The sequence below is a fragment of the Leopardus geoffroyi genome, chromosome C2, assembly GCF_018350155.1.
Source record: "Leopardus geoffroyi isolate Oge1 chromosome C2, O.geoffroyi_Oge1_pat1.0, whole genome shotgun sequence".
NCBI lineage: Eukaryota > Metazoa > Chordata > Mammalia > Carnivora > Felidae > Leopardus > Leopardus geoffroyi.
This window is the reverse complement of record NC_059333.1, coordinates 52,269,617-52,290,003: the sequence shown is the minus strand read 5'-3', so window position 1 is coordinate 52,290,003 and position 20,387 is coordinate 52,269,617. Positions and strand designations below refer to the sequence as shown.

The window sequence follows — 20,387 nt, the reverse complement described above, 5'->3', positions numbered from 1 at the left end:
TTATTAAAAACATTTTTCTTTAATTTTTATTACTATATTTTTACTTGTGTGTAAATTTTTTCAAAATCTATCTTACTTCCATCATTCTACTTCAGTGTATTCACCTATTCAAATTTTCAAATGATTTCCTTTTCTTTTTTCTTTTTCTTTTTTCTCTTCTTAGTTTCTTTTCTTTTTCTTAAATGCAGAAAGAGAAAAACTTCATTTTTACGTTCAATTTCTATTAAAAATATTTTTTCTTTAATTTTTATTACTATATTTTTTGGTTTTATGTAAATTTTTTCAAATTCTATTTTACTTCCATCATTTTACTTTAGTTTATTACAGTGTATTCACTTTTTCAAATTTGCAAATGATTTCCTTTTTTTTCTATTTTTTCTCTTTCGTTTCTTTTCATTTTCTTGAATACAGAAAGAGAAAAAGATCATTTTTATTTTTAACTTTTATTAAAAATATATTTTCTTAATTTTTTCTTCTAAATTATTTTCTTTTCTGTAAACTTTTTCAACTTCTATTTTACTCCCATCATCTCATTTTAGTCTACTTCAGTGTATTCATTTTTTCAAATTCTCAAATGATTTCTTTTTTTCTTTCCCACTTTTTTTCTCTAATCTGTCAAAACACTTTCAACACCTAGACCCAAAACACACCTAGGATCTAGCATCATTTATTTGATTTTGTGTGTGTCTGTGCGTAATTTTTTAATTTTAATATTTTTTTAATTTTAATATTTTTTTAATTTTAATATTTTTTAATTTCAATTTTTCTACCTCATTAATTCCTTTTCTCCCTTCAAAATGACAAAACGAAGGAATTCATCCCAAAAGAAAGAGCACGAAGAAAGGACAACCAGGGATTTAACCAACACAGATACAAGCAAGATGTTTGAACCAGAGTTTAGAATCACGATAATAAGAATACTAGCTGGAGTCAAAAATAGGTTATAATCCCTTTCTGCAGAGATAAAAGAAGTAAAAAATAGATGGGATGAAGTAAAAAAATGCTATAACTGAGCTACAATCATGGATGGATGGATGCTGCGGCCGCAAGGATGGACAAGGAAGAACAGAGAATCAGCAATATAGAGGACAAACTTATAGAGAATAATGAAGCAGAAAAAAAGAGGGAGATTAATGCAAAAGAGCACGATTTAAGAATTAGAGAAATCAGTGACTCATTAAAAAGGAACAACATCAGAATCATAGGGGTCCCAGAAGAGGAAGAGAGAGAAATAGGGGTAGAAGTGTTATGTGAGCAAAATCATAGCGGAAATCTTTCCTAACCTGGGGAAAGACACAGACATCAAAATCCAGGAAGCACAGAGGACCCCCATTAGATTCAACAAAAACCAACCATCAACAAAGCATATCATAGTCAAATTTACAAAATACTCCGGCAAGGAGAGAATCATGAAAGCAACAAGGGAAAAACTACTAGGTACTTATCCAAGGAATACAAGTATGCTGTTTCAAAGGGACACATGCACCCCCATGTTTATAGCAGCACTGTCAACAATAGCCAAAATATGGAAACAACCCAAATGTCCATCGATGGATGAATGGATAAAGAAGAAGTGGTGTATATATACAATAGAGTATTACTCGGCAATCAAAAAGAATGAAATCTTGCCATTTGCAACTACGTGGATGGAACTGGAGGCTATTATGCTAAGTGAAATTAGTCAGTCAGAGAAAGACAAAAATCATATAACTTCACTCATATGAGGACTTTAAGAGACAAAATGGATGAACATAAGGGAAGGGAAACAAAAATAATATAAAAACAGGGAGGGGGACAAAACAAAAGAGACTCATAAATATGGAGAACAAAATGAGGGTTACTGGAGGGGTTGTGGGAGGGGGGATGGGCTAAATGGGTAAGGGGCACTAAGGAATCTACTCTTGAAATCATTGTTGCACTATATGCTAACTAATTTGGATGTAAATTTAAAAAAATAAAAAATAAAATGAGTGATGTTGAGCATTTTTTCATATGTTGGTTGGCTATCTATCTGGATATCTTCTTTGGAGAAGTGTCTATTTATGTCTTTTGCCCATTTCTTCACTGGATTATTTGTTTTTTGGGTAATGAGTTTGATAAGTTCTTTGTAGATTTTGGATAGTAACCCTTTATCTGATATGTCATTTGCAAATAACTTCTTCCATTCTGTCAGTTGCCTTTTAGTTTTGCTGATTGTTTTCTTCGCTGTGCAGAAGGTTTTTATTTTGACGAGGTCCCAGTAGTTCATTTTTACTTTTGTTTCCCTTACCTCTGGAGACATATTGAATAAGAAGTTGCTGCAGCCAAGATCAAAGAGGTTTTTGCCTGTTTTCTCCTTAAGGATTTTGATGGCTTCCTGTCTTACATTTTGATCTTTCATCCATTTTGAGTTTATTTTTGTGTATGGTGTAAGAAAGTGGTCCAGGTTCATTCTTCTGCATGTCGCTGTCCAGTTTTCCCAGCACCACTTGCTGAAGAGACTGGCTTTATTCCATTGGATATTCTTTCCTGCTTTGTCAAAGATTAGCTGGCCATACGTTTGTTGGTCCACTTCTGGGTTCTCTCTTCTGTTCCATTGATCTGAGTGTCTGTTCTTGTGCCAGCACCATACTGTCTTGATGGTTATAGTTTTGTAGTGTAGCTTGAAGTCTGGGATTGTGATACCTCCTGCTTTGGTTTTCTTTTTCAAGATCGCTTTGGCTATTCAGGGTCTTTTCTGGTTCCATACAAATTTTAGGATTATTTGTTCAAGCTCTGTGAAGAATGCTGGTGTTATTTTGATAGGGATTGCATTGAATATGTAGATTGCTTTGGGTAGTATCAACATTTTAACAATATTTGTTCTTCTTATCCAGGAGCATGGAATCTTTTTCCATTTTTTGGTGTCTTCTTCAATTTCTTTCATAAGCTTTCTATAGTTTTCAGTTTCTATAGATTTTCCACCACTTTGCTTAGATTTATTCCTAGGTATTTTATGGTTTTTGGTGCAACTGTAAATGGGATGGATTCCTTGATTTCTCTTTCTGTTGCTTCATTGTTGGTATATAGGAATGTAACCGATTTCTGTGTGTTGATTTTATATCCTGAAACTTTGCTGAATTCATGAATCAATTCTAGCAGTTTTTGGTGGCATCTTTTGGGTTTTCCCAAAAGAGTATCATGTCATGTCATTTGTGAAGAGTATCATGTCATCTGTGAAGAGTGAAAGTTTGACCTCCTCCTGGCCTATTTGGATGCCTTTTATTTCTTTGTGTTGTCTGATTGCAGAAGCTAAGATTTCCAATACTATGTCGAATAACAGTGGCAAGAGTGGATATCCCTGTCTTGTTCCTGACATTAGGGGGAAAGCTCTCAGTTTTTCCCCATTGAAGATGATATTAGCGTTGGGTCATTCATATATGGCTTTTATCATATTGAGGTATGCTTCTTCTGTTCCATATTTTCTTAAGGGTTTTTATAAAGAAAGGATGTTGTATTTTGTCAAATGCTTTCTCAGCTTCTATTGAGAGGATCATATGGTTCTTGTCCTTTCTTTTATTGATGTGATGAATCACATTGATTGTTTTGTGGATATTGAACCAGACTTGCATCCCAGGTATAAATCCCACTTGGTCATGTTGAATCATTTTTTTAATGTATTGTTGGATCTGGTTGGCTAATATCTTGTCGAGGATTTTTGCATTGACGTTCATTAGAGAAATTGGTCTATAATTCTCCTTTTTAGTGGGGTCTCTGTCTAGATTTGGAATCAAGGTAATGCTGGCTTCATAGAAAGAGTTTGGAAGTTTTCCTTCCATTTCTATTTTTTGGAACAGCTTCAAGAGAATAGGTGTTAACTCTTCCTTAAATGTTTGGTAGAATTCCCCTGGAAGCCATCTGGCCCTGGACTTTTGTTTTTGATTACTACTTTTATTTCCTTACTGGTTATGGGTCTGTTCAAATTTTCTATTTCTTCCTCTTTCAGTTTTGGTAGTGTATATGTTTCTAGGAATTTGTCCATTTCTTCCAGATTACCCATTTTATTGGCATATAATTGCTCATAATATTCTCTTATCATTGTTTTTATTTCTGCTGTGTTGGTTGTGATCTCTCTTTCATTCTTGATTTTATTTACTTGGGTCCTTTCCTTTTTCTTTTTGATCAAACTGCCTAGTGGTTTATCAATTTTGATAATTCTTTCAAAGAACCATCTTCTGGTTTCATTGATCTGTTCTGCAGTTTTTTTGGTTTCAATAGCATTAATTTCTGCTCTAATCTTTATTATTTCCTGGCTTCTGCTGGTTTGGGGTTTTATTTGCTGTTCTTTTTCCAGCTCCTTAAGGCATAAGGTTAGGTTGTGTATCTGAGATCTTCCTTCCTTCTTTAGGAAGGCCTGGATTGCTATATACTCTCCTTCTATGACCACCTTTGCTGTGTCCCAGAGGTTTTGGGTTGTGGTGTTATCATTTTCATTGACTTCCATATACTTTTTAATTTCCTTTTTAATTGCTTGGTTAGCCCATTCATTCTTTAGGAGGATGTTCTTCAGTCTCCAAATATTTATTACCTTTCCAAATTTTTTCTTGTGGTTGATTTCGAGTTTCATAGCGTTGTACTCTGAAAATATGCACGGTATGATCTCGATCATTTTTACTTCTTGAGGACTGATCTGTGTGCTAATGTGGTCTATTCTGGAGAACGTTCCATGTGCACTGGAGAAGAATGTATATTCTGCTGCTTTAGGATGAATTGTTCTGAATATATCTGTTAAGTCCATCTGGTCCAGTGTGTCATTCAAAGCCATTGTTTCCTTACTGATTTTTTGATTAGATGATCTGTCCATTGCTTTGAGTGGGGTGTTGAAGTCTCCTACTACAATGGTATCACTATCGATGAGTTTCTTTATATCTGTGATTAACTGATTTATATATTTGGGTTCTGCCACATTTGGTGCATAAATGTTTACTATTGTTAGGTCTTCTTGGGGGACAGACCCCTTGATTATGATATAATGCCTTTCTGCATCTCTTGATACAGTCTTTATTTTAAACTCTAGCTTGTCTAAGTATGGCTACTCTGGCTGTCTTTTGTTGACCATTAGCATGATAGATGGTTCTCCATCCCCTTATTTTCAATCTGAAGGTGTCTTTAAGTCTAAAGTCGGTCTCTTGTAAACAGCATATAGATGGATCTTGTTTTCTTATCCATTCTGTTACCCTATGTCTTTTGATTGGAGCATTGAATCCATTGACTTTTAGAGTGAATACTGAAAAATATGAATTATGTGCCATTATGATGCTTGTAGAGTTGGAGTTTCTGGTGCTGTTCTCTGGTCCTTTCTAATCTTTGTTGCTTTTGTTATATATAAATATATAAATATAAATATATATATATCTTTTGATGAATATATATATTCATGATCTATATTCATCTGTAAATATATATATATATTCATGAATATATATATATTCATGAATATATATATATTCATCTTTTGATGAATATATATATATTCATGATCTATATTCATCTGTAAATATATATATATACATATATATATGTATATTTATTCATATTTTCTCCCCTCTGAGAATACCCCTTAAAATTTATGGCAGGGCTGGTTTAGTGGTCACAAACTCCTTTAATTTTTGTTTGTGTGGGAAACTTTTTATCTCTCCTTCTATTTTGAATGACAGCCTTGCTGGATAAAGAATTCTTGGCTGCATATTTTTCTGTTTCAGCATATTGAATATATCCTGCCACTCCTTTCTGGCCTGCCAAGTTTCTTTGGATAGGTCTGCTGCAAATCTGACCTGTCTTCTCTTGTAGGTTAGGGACTATTTTTCCCTTGCTGCTTTCATGATTCTCTCCTTGCCTGAGTATTTTGTAAATTTGACTATGATATGCCTTGTTGATGGTTGGTTTTTGTTGAATCTAATGGAGGGTACTCTGTGCTTCCTGGATTTTGATGTCTGTGTCTTTCCCCAGGTAAGGAAAGTTTTCTGCTATGATTTGCTCACATAATACTTCTACCCCTATTTCTCTCTCTTCCTCTTCTGGGACCCCTATGATTCTGATGTTGTTCCTTTTTAATGAGTCACTGATTTCTCTAATTCTTAAATCGTGCTCTTTTGCATTAATCTCCCTCTTTTTTTCTGCTTCATTATTCTCTATAAGTTTGTCCTCTATATTGCTGATTCTCTGTTCTTCCTTGTCCATCCTTGCGGCCGCAGCATCCATCCATCCATGATTGTAGCTCAGTTATAGCATTTTTTTACTTCATCCCATCTATTTTTTACTTCTTTTATCTCTGCAGAAAGGGATTATAACCTATTTTTGACTCCAGCTAGTATTCTTATTATCGTGATTCTAAACTCTGGTTCAAACATCTTGCTTGTATCTGTGTTGGTTAAATCCCTGGTTGTCCTTTCTTCGTGCTCTTTCTTTTGGGATGAATTCCTTCGTTTTGTCATTTTGAAGGGAGAAAAGGAATTAATGAGGTAGAAAAATTGAAATTAAAAAATATTAAAATTAAAAAAATATTAAAATTAAAAAATTACGCACAGACACACACAAAATCAAATAAATGATGCTAGATCCTAGGTGTGTTTTGGGTCTAGGTGTTGAAAGTGTTTTGACAGATTAGAGAAAAAAAGTGGGAAAGAAAAAAAAGAAGTCATTTGAGAATTTGAAAAAATGAATACACTGAAGTAGACTAAAATGAGATGATGGGAGTAAAATAGAAGTTGAAAAAGTTTACAGAAAAGAAAATAATTTAGAAGAAAAAATTAAGAAAATATATTTTTAATAAAAGTTAAAAATAAAAATGATTTTTTTCTCTTTCTGCATTCAAGAAAATGAAAAGAAACGAAAGAGAAAAAAGAGAAAAAAAGGAAATCATTTGAAAATTTGAAAAAGTGAATACACTGTAGTAGACTAAACTAAAATGATGGAAGTAAAATAGAATTTGAAAAAATTTACATAAAACCAAAAAATATAGTAATAAAAATTAAAGAAAAAATATTTTTAATAGAAATTGAACGTAAAAATGAAGTTTTTCTCTTTCTGCATTCAAGAAAAAGAAAAGAAATCAAAAATAGAAAAAAAGAAAAATAAGTAAAAAAATAAAAAGGAAATCGTTTGAAAATTTGAAAAGGTGAATACACTGAAGTAGAATAAAATATAATGATTTAAGGAAAATAGAATTTGAAAAATTTACACACAAGTAAAAAACATAGTAATAAAAATTAAAGAAAAATGTCTTTAATAAAAATTGAAAATAAAAATGAATTTTTTCTATTTCTGTATTCAAGAAAAAGAATACTGTAAAAGAGAAAAAAAGAGAGAGAAAAAAGAAAGAACATTGAATAGATGGACCTGCTAACAGATTGAAGTAGGACTGAAATTTCTTCGTTTCCCCTAGAAGTCAGACTTTGTAGCTATGTAGCGTTATATTCCACAAACTAAGTAGGCAGTGAGACTTGTGTTCTTGAGGAGCGAGATTGGCCCAGTTGGGCGGGGCTCAGTGTAACAGCTCCGTTCTCCACTAGATGGCACTACTAGCCTACTGGGGTGGATTGTCGCAGAGCTCGTAGGTGCATATGTGCATGCGCAGGAGCTCATGCGTGATGCGCGTGTGTGAGATGGCGTCACCCAGCTACCCAGACTGTTCTCCCAGATCAGCAATCGCGCACCCATCCTCTGTGTTCAGCTTTTGTGCACTCCCGCTTTTTCACTCTCCGTGACCAGGCTCCAGGCAGTACCTCTGTCCCGAGTTTTGTCTCAGATGCAGCTGTTTTCCCCAGCCCCTTACTTCTGAAGGACTGCGGCTTTGACCTGTTCTGCTCCTTTGTGGGAGGGTCTCACCGAGCAATGGTCAAATGTTGGCTGCACCCAGGGATGCTTGGTGGACCCTGCTGTTGCCGGTGCCCAAGACCGCGGCTGAGTGCCAGCCCTCCCCAGAAAAAGTTCACGAGACAGTGTAGTAGCAGCGTTTCAGGGTTTATGGAAAATCACAACACACATCTGGCACCAGGCTTCACCCTTAACAACCTTGTTTCAGCACCAGCCAATGTGGCCATTCTCTGGTGTCTGCTGGGACCAGGTGGCTTCAACAGTGTCTACTAAATGTCCTTACAGCAGTGGAACCGCTTTCCCCGTGTTCCGGAGAGAACCTCCCGGACCCCACTTTGCTCCTGAGGATTTGCCCTTCCCACCAGAGCACCACCAGGTATTGAGCTGTGGAGTTGCAGCCTTTGCGCTCCCTTTGTTTACAGTCTTAATGTAACTTAAACCCTCTCCTTTCTCCCTTTTTAGTTTACTCCTGTGGCTGTTTTCAGTTTTCTACTTTCTCTCCAGCTGCTTTTGGGGAAGCGTGCTTTTCCCATATTCTCCCCCCGCCCCATCTCTGTCTTCTCTCCACCCGTGAAAGCACCTCCCTTCCCGCTGTGGCTTCTCACTCTCCAAGTTCAGCTCTCCACACCACATACCTGCTGAATTCTGTGGTTCAGGTTGTACAGATTGTTGTGTTAATCCTCCAATCAGTTTTTATGTGTGTAGGATGGTTTAGTGTTGGTCTGGTTGTATTTCATGGACCCAAGACACACAACAAACTTCCATGCTGTTCCTCCATCTTGGCTCCTCCAGGCCACTCTTGATGATAAAGTTTGAGTGTGTTGGTGCACACACATATGGAGGAAAGGTTGGTCATTGTCAATCAGACAATACCTCAGCAGATATTAAAGGGAACAAGACTCTAAATACTCACATGTTAATCATTTTCTTCTTTTCAAAAAATAAATTGATAGGCATTTTTTCAAAGAAACAGAGGTAGGTAGGTACCCGATATTTTGATATGGCCTATTTTCTCACAATTATTTTTTTCTCCCTTTTTAAAAGTCTGGATTATTTAACAGGGTTTAAAATCAAACTATAAACTTCTAGGTTAGTAAACAATGCCAAATCAAGTGCGTAACAGATGCCTCTGCTTAACAATGGTAGACATTCAAAAACATTTTGTTGAGTAAAAGGAAAAAGTGAATGAACAGAAATTTCCTCTCCATTTTTGAGATTAACTTGAGTTCTTTACCTATTTCCTAATTCTTCCCATACCCAGCCTATTAATCTTTTCACATTTAGAGATGAAGCCAAGGTAATGAAGAATGATTGCTTGCATATATTTTCAGTAATTAAAACAGTGTGTTAACATTTGATGCTACTGCACCAAATACCTGTATAAAGATGTCTAACTATATGAATGTTACTTTGCATCTGGCCTTTTAAATCAGGCCAATCTATTTAGGCACCAAGTCTTAATTTACTTTTAAGCAAAAGCTACAGGATGGATGTAGTCCTAGTCTTTTGTTTAATGACCTCCTGCCTTCACTATTGTCTTCTAATCACTCAGTTAAAATATCTCAATAATTACAGAGGTTCAACCCTATGAACCTCCATGAGGGTGAATCCTGAATCCTATTTTCTCAGATTTCGTGACTACATGAAACTCTCTCTGGTGTTTTAGACTTCAGAGTTTTTAGAATAACCCTTGGATTTACCTAATCCTTTGAACTTGACGTCTTCTGCTATCTATACATGGGTCTTCTGCTATCTATACAAGTTTACTCCTGGCCTAATTTTCAAAAGGCTGGACTTCATACAGGCAGGACTAGAGTAAGAAGAAATAAGAGAATATTCTCTGTATCCCTAGAAATAATAGAGTTTGGTTGAATGGTTAAAATTCACTCCAGAGCATATTCAAGTTGGAATGCTCTTATAAAGGCATCTGTGAGTTGAGCATCCTTAGCTTTGCCGATACAAATTGACTTAGCTTGCTACAGAGGTGCTATAGTGCTAATAGTGGTGATGTAGTTTTCAGCGTGGAGATAAATCCATATGGAGGGAAAAGGTAGTAATATTATTGTCCATTCTTCTATGCCAGGATAACAAATATAGGATTAAATGGTTAACCAGGAAACAAATTGAGCATTGTTACACACAGTGAGATTATTGAATACTTATGATATAGAAACTACTGCAGTAATAATTTGTGTTCACTGAGGAAGACTGAGTAATGTTACTTGCCTAATAGCTTTAATTTCCCAACCAAAAACACCAGGGAATTTTTAAAGCCCTCCTATTACCACCACTATGGCAGGCAATGTTTTACAGCCATTCTTAAGAGACAGGTAAAACATATGTTTTCCAGTACTACATTGAAGGGCATATTTCTCTAAGAGTCTACTTTACCTGTATATGTACAGTTGAGTGTTAGTACTTGCAGCAGCCAGGTTATGTGAATTCAGTTAATAAAAACTCCATGTTTAAAATATAAACATTTAAAGCAGAGATTCCTGAGAATTTACTATAATTCGTACTGAGTTTCAAGTGTCTGTGTTCAGTTGGAGGCCACATTTGTGGTCCCCAAATGTAAAATGTTATTTGCCATGTTCCCCATGGTTAAAGGAATACAGACTCTTTTCAGAGTTCCCCACCACATGCAACCTAAGTAAGGTTGGAAATCCTTAATTTTGGGAATCCCGAGTGCTCAGAGTTCTGTTTTGATTGTTGCTCATTGCTGTCAAGCGAAGATAATCATGTCAAGAGTCTCTAACATTTCCACAGTGGTGCTCACTCAGTTAGAAGGTTGGTGTCAGCAACACTGCCAATATGGCCACCTACCTTTCCACCTTGTACATATGGGATAACTTGAAATAAATAATGCCCAGAGCCAGTGCAACCAATACCAGATTGTTGTGCTTCAATCACATATATTTGTATTGGAGCTGCTCAGAAATGGGAAGGAGAACCTGCCTTCTTTGTTACTCTTCCTCGAGGGCTTGTGTAGATTACTTGAGCCTCAATATGCCCATGGTCAGTGTTGATTTTTTTTTCAGTTTGTCTGGTGTGCACTCTGCATCTCAGTTTCACAGGAGTGTAGCTACAGGCCATAACATTCCTGTCTTCTTAAAAAAAATGTTTTTAATGTTTATTTACTTTTGAGACAGAGAGAGACAGAGCATGAATGGGGGAGGGTCAGAGAGAGGGAGACACAGAATCCAAAACAGGCTCCAGGCTCTGAGCTGTCAGCAGAGAGCCCGACGCGGGGCTTGAACTCACGGACCGCGAGATCATGACCTGAGCCGAAGTTGGCCGCTTAACCGACTGAGCCACCCAGGCGCCCCAACATTCCTGTCTTTATGAGTCCAAACCCAAGTGGTGGCAGAGTGTAAATCTGCTACATCCTCTGAGAACTAGTGCTGATAGAGTTTAAATTCTGCCACCCGTCATTGTCATTAGATGTCATCTGTGGATGTGAAGGCCTGTCTTGATCATACTGCCCCCATGAAATGAGACCAAAGCTTTGGCTCTTAAAGCAAATTTTTATGAGTGCTCCAAACGTCACAGACATAAGTATGATGCAGTTCTTTCAACAACTCACACAACAAAGTAGTACTACTACTCTACCCAAGGGTAGGGGGACTTTATGCCAGAGCAGAACTACATTAATGGTTAATCTCACTCTTTGGCACTGAAACATGTTCTCAAGCCTTGTCGTTGCTCCCTGCACACCTCCTTAGAATGACTTACTGTACCTCTCCTTATAACAAGTTTTTTTATCCATACACCTTATGGTTTGTCTTCTGTCAGGGTACCCTAGTCTAGTAAACATATATGTATATGTCGAAGCATCATTGTGGAAAGTCTTCCATCCCCATCGCTTCTGCCTATCCTTCTAGGAAGCATCTTATTCCTTATTTGAGTAAGGAAATTCTTCTATTCAATAAACATATATTCATTGTTTACCATATTCCAGGCAGTTATGTAGGCACAGAGAACACAGGAGTTAAACAAAAAGAGACAAAAATTTGTGAACTTATATAGTTTTCTCTCTGAGGTGCTGATAGAATAAATAAGAAAAAAAATAACATTTCTGATGGCAGTAAGTGCTAAAGAGATAAATAAGACTAGGAATGGGATTAGAGGTCATTTTAGGATTGAGGATGATTTTCAATTTTACATGGAGTTTTTGGGAACCTCCTGCATATGAAGGGCACATATGAGCCAAGATAGAAGGAAAATGAAGAAGTGAGGCAAGATTTCTGAAAGGAGATCATTCCAGAAAGAGTGTGCAAAAAATGTACAGTCTCTGAGGAGGGGGTATCCTGGAGGCTAGGGAAGGAGTAGATCATAGGGCTGGTGTCTTAATTCTGTAGGATAACAACCTTAATGTTCCTTCTCCAGACTAGTTAAGACACCCATTTACAATGAGGAGAAAGAGCCATTGACATGATCAATCTATTGCAGACTAACTTGGTACACAGATGAGGATCAGCAGACCATGAGGAACCAAGATAAAGAAAAGATGCTGAGACAGCAAGGTAAAATAATGTGCCTTGCCATATCTAGCTAAGGATATAATTCCTTAGTGAGAAGTGATTAAAAGATAATGCAGGACTAACATGTATTTACATTTGAAAGCATTGGCCCAAGTTTCCTGCTTAGTAAGCAATGTATACAGTGTATAGACTTAGAGGAATTAAATAATTCTCAACTGATTTAGTGTTTTATTTACAAGTTTTATCAAAGATAGGAACTTTAAGCAATGAAAATCCAATTATAAGTACATTCAAACTCTGCTGCTTTTAATAAATAGCTAGAGCAAAATTAAACCTGGAAATATTCTCAGATGCTATTTTAAAGAATGCATTATATTTTTATATGCCCAATTTAGCACAATTCTGTTGATCTGGGGCCATATTCATTTAACAAATTCATTTAACAAATATTTCATAAGTACATATTATGTGCAAGGCTGTGTTCTAGTGCTAGGTATATAACACTGATCCAAACTACATCCCCACCTCATGTGCTAGTAGACAAGGCAAGAATTTAGTCAGGTACTAAATTCTATAAAGAAAAATCTGTGTAAATGGATAAAGAATTTCTATGGGAACGTTCTTTGTATGTACACAGTACATTGGCACCAGGCCCTACTTATTGTAATCTTTGAGGGACCTAGATTGAAGAATCAGGCAGTCTTGTGTGTTGTTGATTGTTGTGCTAAAGGAAAAAGAGAGATCTGGAAGAAGGTGAACCAGGAAGAAGTGTGATATTTCTCTCTTCTACTTACAACTCATTGCCCAAAGTTAATTGCAAGGTCCACTTGGCCACAGGGTAGCCAGGAAGGAAGCAGACCTCAGCATCTTTGTTAAATAGCACCAATAACCAGCAAGAAGGGGTGTGAGTCAAAGAAGCACTTTCCAAGAACGTAACATTTGAACTGAGACCTGAAGGAAATGAGGAAATGAGAACAGGGAACAGAACATTCCTAGCAAAAAAAAAAGAAGAGTAAGAAAGCTAAAGCCTATTTGGTTTGTTCAAAAAGGAGTTAAGACTTCATAAAAATTAATAAAGAAATAAATAAGTACAACTAATGAAATGGAAGAAAATAAAAAGAGAACCTACAGATTGGAAGAAAATTATTTGGTAAAGGACACATATCCAATTGATATAAAAACATATGCTAACAATGAGAAGACAGCCTACTTTTTTTAAATGGGAAACAGGGGCGCCTGGGTGGCGCAGTCAGTTAAGCGTCCGACTTCAGCCAGGTCACGATCTTGCGGTCCATGAGTTCGAGCCCCACGTCGGGCTCTGGGCTGATGGCTCAGAGCCTGGAGCCTGTTTCCAATTCTGTGTCTCCCTCTCTCTCTGCCCCTCCCCCGTTCATGCTCTGTCTCTCTCTGTCCCCCAAAAAATAAATAAATAAATAAAACGTTGAAAAAAAAAAATTAAATGGGAAACATATTTGAGACACTCACCAAAGAAGATATAGGAATGGTAACTGGACACATATAAGGCTTTAAACATAGTCATTGGGAAAATTCACACTAAACTGTAATGAGACACCCTATACACTCTAGAATAATGACTGACAATATCAAGTATTGCTAAGCTGTGGAGAAACTGGAAACTGGTGCTGGTAGCAAACAAAATGGTACTGTTACTTTGGATAATAGTCTGGCAGTTTCTTTAAAGAGCTAAACATAAACATCATATAACCCAGTAATTTTGTTCCTAGCTATCTACCAAAGAAAAGCAAAAACACATGTCCACACAAACACTTGGATATCCGTGTTCACACAACATTATTCAAAAGAGTCAAAAATAGAGAAAATTCAAATTTCCGTGAAATGATTAAATGGATATTAGTCAGCAATAAGTCAGCATGGTACACAGATGCTACAATTATATAGCATCAATATAGTTATATGCTACAATATAGTTAGGCCTAAAAAACACTATGCTAAATGAGAGAAGGCAGAGACAGAAGGTAATATATTGTACGATTTTATTTACATTCAATTACCAGAAAGGGCGAAACTATAAATATAGAAAGCGAATCCATAGTCTCTTAAAACTGTGAGTGGGAGTAGGAATTAACTGCAAATGGGTACAAGATAACTTTTTTTGGGATAAATAATGTGTTCTAAGACTAAACTGTGCTGCTAGTTGCACAAAGGTGTAAATATACTAAAACTTGTTAAAATGTACACTTAAAATTGGTGGACTTTGTGGCATGTAATATATCCTTCAATAAAGCAGGTAAAAAATAAAAAGAAAGAAAAGAAACAGGGAGGGAACAATGTGACTTTTATAGAGTAAAGAAAGAAAAAAAACCATGTGGGATATGGTCAGAGATGGAGTCAGTGGTCCTATTCTATAATCACTGAAGTCTTGGTATCAGAGTTTAGATGTTTTTACAAGGCTATGGAAAGTTTGAGTATTAGAGAGACTGGAATTAATTTATGTTTTTAAAAGATGCTCTATATTGACTTATTTCATGTGGTGAGATTGACTAGAACCAATTATGATGCTGTTACAGTAGTTCAAACAAGAAATGATGGAAGCTAGACCAAGCATGTTGCAGTCAGGTGGCAAAAAGTAGTCTGTTTGGCAAGTGGAACGTCCTAGTTCATGGATGTGTTTGGGCCTCTAGAATTTTGGAATGTTTATTGCCATGTAATGTGAGTAAATAGCCTCCCTATCACATCCCCACTCTTCAACCCAGTGCTGAACACAACTGTAAGTCAGTACTCAAGTATCAGCCTTAGGAATTACAGTTAAGGGAGGAGCCATGGAGAAGATACAGATCAAGGAATTGTGACACTGTAACTGTTAAAAGCAATACATTTTTTTTTTGTTTTTGTTTTTCATGTGCCTATATAAAGATGCACTGAAATGGCCATGTCAAGTTTTTTTTAACCTTAAAATGATGTATTCTTATTTGGGACTGCAAAATATTACCATATAGGGTCACGATAGTCACCCTAAATAATTGAGTAGAACTCAAAGTGGACCTCAATTTTTATAATATGTGATGTGTAATTTGGGTTAACTGTTTAGTACTCAAATCAAATATACAATATAGAAATCTGAGTAAAATTTTTTCCTCATATTTGAAGTATGAGTTTCTATTACAATAAGGCATTTTGTTTTTAAAGAATAATTTCAGAGTAATTTTAAGTAATTAAAATTTTGAAAGGTAATTGTGAAAATTGTCTGCATGAAGGAAGTAGTTATAGCAATTTATCTTTGCTTTTTATAGGTTGAACTTATGAAACTAAACATAATATTTTTAAATTTTTAGAGAATAATTTAGGAAGAATCATTGTAAAGCTGGCTTCAAGTATTTTCACATTAGAGTTTTTATAATTTTCCTTATTCAGGAAATTGAGGTGATGGAAAAGTTTGTATTACTACCAATTACTACATATAAGAAATTTGAAAAGTTTTTTTTCCAAGAAGTTTAAAGTATAAGCTCCACATCTAAATGTTCAACTATCAGTTTTTGTTTATATAGTGAATGCTACGTGACATTTTTATGACTATTCAGAGTCAGTTTTACTTTTTTTCTGCAATGCAAACTCTGTTACCTGAAGTAAAATAATTGTTCCCATGTGATGCTTCTGATTGTCTTGATTTTCTCATAATTGGTTTACTAATTTGGAATTCACCCAGTAAGAATAGTTTTATAGTTAAAAAAAAAACACAAAAAAACCTCTGGAGTAACACATAAACCCCAACATGTTATTTGCAGCAGATAATAAAAGTTTGTTTTTATTTATTTAAATATCAAAATAGATGTTAACGATTACAGGAGAAACTCTCTTCTGCTGCTTCATTTGTTCAGTGTCTTTCCTTGTATCTCTGCCATCGTTGGCACATGGCTTCCTTCTTGCTTCTCTGTATTAAGCTAATAAATGGGAAAGACTATGGAGGGTCTCGCATGGGAGTTTTATCTCGGCCAGTATGGGAAGATGTGTATATCAATACTTTTCTTTCTGTAACTGGTCAGGACTCATGCACATGGTCAAAAATAATAATTTGCTTCTTTGTCCAAAAAAGAAGGAAATAAGCTTGGTGAGGAGCAGGCGGTCTCTACCATTACCATGAAAGAGGTGTACATTACTTTCAGATATCTAGAGAAAGAATCTTCATTTAAAAATTTAAAAAAAATAATAAATAAAAATACCAAAGAAAATTACTCTGTTCAATATTCATATAATGTCCACATCAGGATGGGATTCTTTCATCCTACTATTTCTTTCTTTCTGTCCTGTTTGAAAAATAACTTTATTGAGGCATGATTCATATACCGTAGTACCCCCTTTAAAAGTGTGCATTTCAGTGGTGCATCCAGCACCACTATCTAATTCTAGAACAATTTCAGAATCCCAAAAAGAGTCTCTCTGTACCTGTTAGCTATCACTCTCTCCCTGTCCCCTGTTCCCAGATGCTGGAAACCACTACTTTACTTTCTGTCTTTATGGAATTTCCTATCCAGTACATTTCAGATAAATGGAATCCTATGGTATACTGCCCTTTGTGCAGTGCTTCTTTCACTTAGTATATTTTCAAGTTTGATCTATGTTGTAACATGTATCAGTACTTCATTTATATATTATGGCTGAATAATATTCCACTGTATAGATATTTTACATTTTGTGTATGCAATCATTACTTGTTTCCACTGTTTCACTATTATGAATAATACTGCTATAAACATTTTTGTATATATTTTTGGGTAGACATATGCTTTCAGTTCTTGGGGGTGCATAACTAAGAGCAGAACTACTAGATTGTATGGTAACTCCATATTGAACCTTTTAGGGAAGCTCTAAGCTTTTTCTAAAACTACTGCAATATTTTGCATTCTCACCACCAATGTATGAGGGTTCCAGTTTCTTCATCTCCTCACCAACACTTGTTATCGTTTATCTTTAGGGTGCTAGGCATTCCACAGGGTGTAAAGTGGTATCTCAATTTGGAAGGTATTGCCATCTACCAATATTGTCTTCCTACCATGAAAATGGGATGTCTTTCCCATTGATGAAATGGGATGAAAATGGGATGTCTTTCCATTGATTTTGGTCCACTTTCATTTATTTCAACAGTGTTTTATAGTTTTCAGTATAATGTACTTCTTTTGTAAATGTATTCCTAAGAATTGTATTCTTTCTGATGCTACTGCAATTTGAATTATTCTTTTAATTATTATTATTTAATTATTATTCTTGTCAGGTTATTCCTTGCTAAAATATAGAAATGCAGTTGATATTTGTGTATTGATCCTGTATACTTCAACTTTGCAGAAATCATTATTAGTTCTAATTGTGTATTTGTGTGTATGTGTGTGTGTGTGTGTGTGTCCTTTAGGATTCCTATATAAAAGATTATACCATTTGCAAATAGAGATAATTTTACTTCTACTTTTCAAAACTGAATGCTTTTATTTCTTTTTCGTGCATAATTTCCTTGACTAGAACCATGAGCACAGTGTTGACTAGAAGTGTGAGAGCAGATATCTTTGTCCCAATGTTAGGGCAATTAGTCATTCATCACTAAATATAGTGTTAGCTATGGGTTTTCCACAGACGATCTTTGCTGGGTTGAGGAAATTTCCTTCTATTTCTACTTCATTGAATTTTTTTCCTGTTCTTATGTTTTCTTTGTTTTGATTCAAGACAACAGAAAAGTTCTGTGAAAGACACAGTTTGTTGAGCTCCAAAAGGAAGTTAAACTTTTGGTTCATTTTTTAAAAGAATATACATTTTAATATGCAGTACTTTGTTGCATGGATGAGTCAACATTCTTATGGCAACATGTGCTTTTTTAGTTACTTTGCCAACTTGTATGCTTAATTCACAACATCACAACATGATGATTACTGTGATCTTTAAACAATGCATCACAGCACTTAAAATTATTAACTAATGTTTATCTAGAAAAACTGTATGCAATGGGAATGGTATAATTTAGCCTTTAATTCTAAAATGAAAATCATTAAACTTTGTGTATAAGAGAGTAAAAAAGTATAAAAGGTAAGATAAAAATTCAAATTAGACACTTAGTTGATATCACACACAAATTTTTAAATAGTAGTTAAACAAAGAGATTCTACTCATCTTATGTTCTGCATACCATTGGAAATAGTTTTGCATTATTTATTAAGACAAGGGAATCTATTATTTCCCTAAGGATCTGTAAATCTAGTTTTCTACAAAGAATGACTTTAGAATATCAATTAAGTTATGCTTACACTTTATGAGTATATTATATCCATATCAGTATTTAATAATTTAATGTTGGATAAATATATAACACTGCATCATTATGCTTTATGAATCTACAGAATTAAAGTATTTCATCAAAGCTATTATTACTGCTTTTTATTAGGGATGCTGATCTTTGATTATAGAAGGTAGGGATACAAAAAATTTTATCAAATTTGCCATCAGAAAAATTTCTACCATAAAATACTTACAATATTTTAGGTAAATAAATGGGTTACAGATTAGCTTTTACAGTGTCATTCCATTAAAATATATACACAAGGAATAACTTCTTTAAAGATTATATTACTTGATTTTATTTAACACTAGGTTGTAAGAGAAATACCTCTTAAAAAAGGTACACCTTGAAAACAACTTGATTTAATTTCTTAGTTTGAGATATAACTTTACGTATATATTGATAAGTGACAAAAAGAATTAGACAGAGTTCATTTTATTGTAAGTGACAAATGTCTTAAGCAAACAAAGTGAATTTATTGGCTTATATATTTGGGTAGTTTAGCCATGATGTTGGCTTTGGCCCAGCTATAGCAGAGGTTCAAATAACAGGCAGTTATCATTCAATGAATTAAGTATTTTTTTAATTCATATAAGGCTTTCTTTGTTTCTTTGCTGACATCATTCTTAGGCAGGTCCTCAACAAATGTTAGCAACAGAGACAAATATTATTTTTTCAGCTATTGATCCTGGTAGAAAAAGCAAGATCTTTTTCTCCCTCAGTTGCCTAAGCTTGGGTTACTTACCAATCTCTTAATCAAAGGATATAGTCAAGAAATTGGAGAGATTTGATTAACCAGGCTTGAACCACATAGTTTCCATAGTTTCTACAAAATATGTTCAGTCCTGACCAAAAGGGACTGAGAATATGACAGAACAGCTCCTCAAAGGAAATGTTCTGTAGTAGAAAAGAAAGAAAGGAAGGAAACCGATAATAATTATTCTGTGGGAAGAAAATAATCATTGCAATATTTTTGTTGTTTTTCAAAGTTTTCAGATTCTGAGAATGGAAAAACATTTAATTTATATAGCTATTCTTACTGAGTCACCTAGAAAAGTAGACTAAATAATAAAAAAAAAATTATCAAGTCCTGCTTTCAGTAATGATAGGATAAACCATTCCAGAAAACCCTCCTCTGCAGAAAATAGCTAATAACCTAGACATAATGCAAAAAACAATTACCTAAAATTACCAAAGAGTGAAAAGATGTAGTTGGACTCTGGTGGAGAGTTCACACAGGGTTGGAAGAATAGAAAGAGATCTTTGCAAGCAAGCAAGAAAATCTGTTGCCAGCAATCTTGCACAATAAGAAATTCTAAAAGAAGTTCTTCAGGATGAAGAGAAACTAGTTCCTCAAGAAAGAGTGAAGAACATCAGAAATGGAAACTATCTGGATCAAGGTTAGAGTCATGATTGTGAGACCAATGCAATTTAAAAGGATTCTAAGCTCAGAAGGAGGCCCTATGCTTGGGAATAAATACTCTGTGGCCGCCATTTTGAATTTTCTAATAACTTTATCTTTGAAGTTTATTTTATTTTATTTTTGAGAGAGAGAGAGAACGCAAGTGGGGGAGGGACAGAGAGAGAAGGGGAGAGAGAGAATCCCAAGCAGGCTATCAGCTTGGAGCCCAGTGCAAGGCTCAGTTTCTCAAACCATGAGATCATAACCTGAGCCAAATTCAAGAGTCAGACTCTTAACAGACTGAACCACCCAGGCCACCCCCTCTAATAATTTTGTCTTTGAATTTTTCTTTTGTATGGGAAGTCTGATGGGA

The 20,387-nt window shown here is 35.1% G+C and overlaps 1 long non-coding RNA gene across 1 annotated transcript in view; it reads left to right on the top strand.

Annotated features, from left to right (window-relative positions):
• The window catches only part of LOC123610818, a 137,114-nt gene that overhangs the window by 86,013 nt on the left and 30,714 nt on the right, over positions 1-20,387 (top strand). The window contains exon 2 of the long non-coding RNA XR_006718302.1: positions 12,283-12,356. This is a non-coding gene — a long non-coding RNA (uncharacterized LOC123610818). The remainder of the gene's footprint in view (positions 1-12,282; positions 12,357-20,387) is intronic.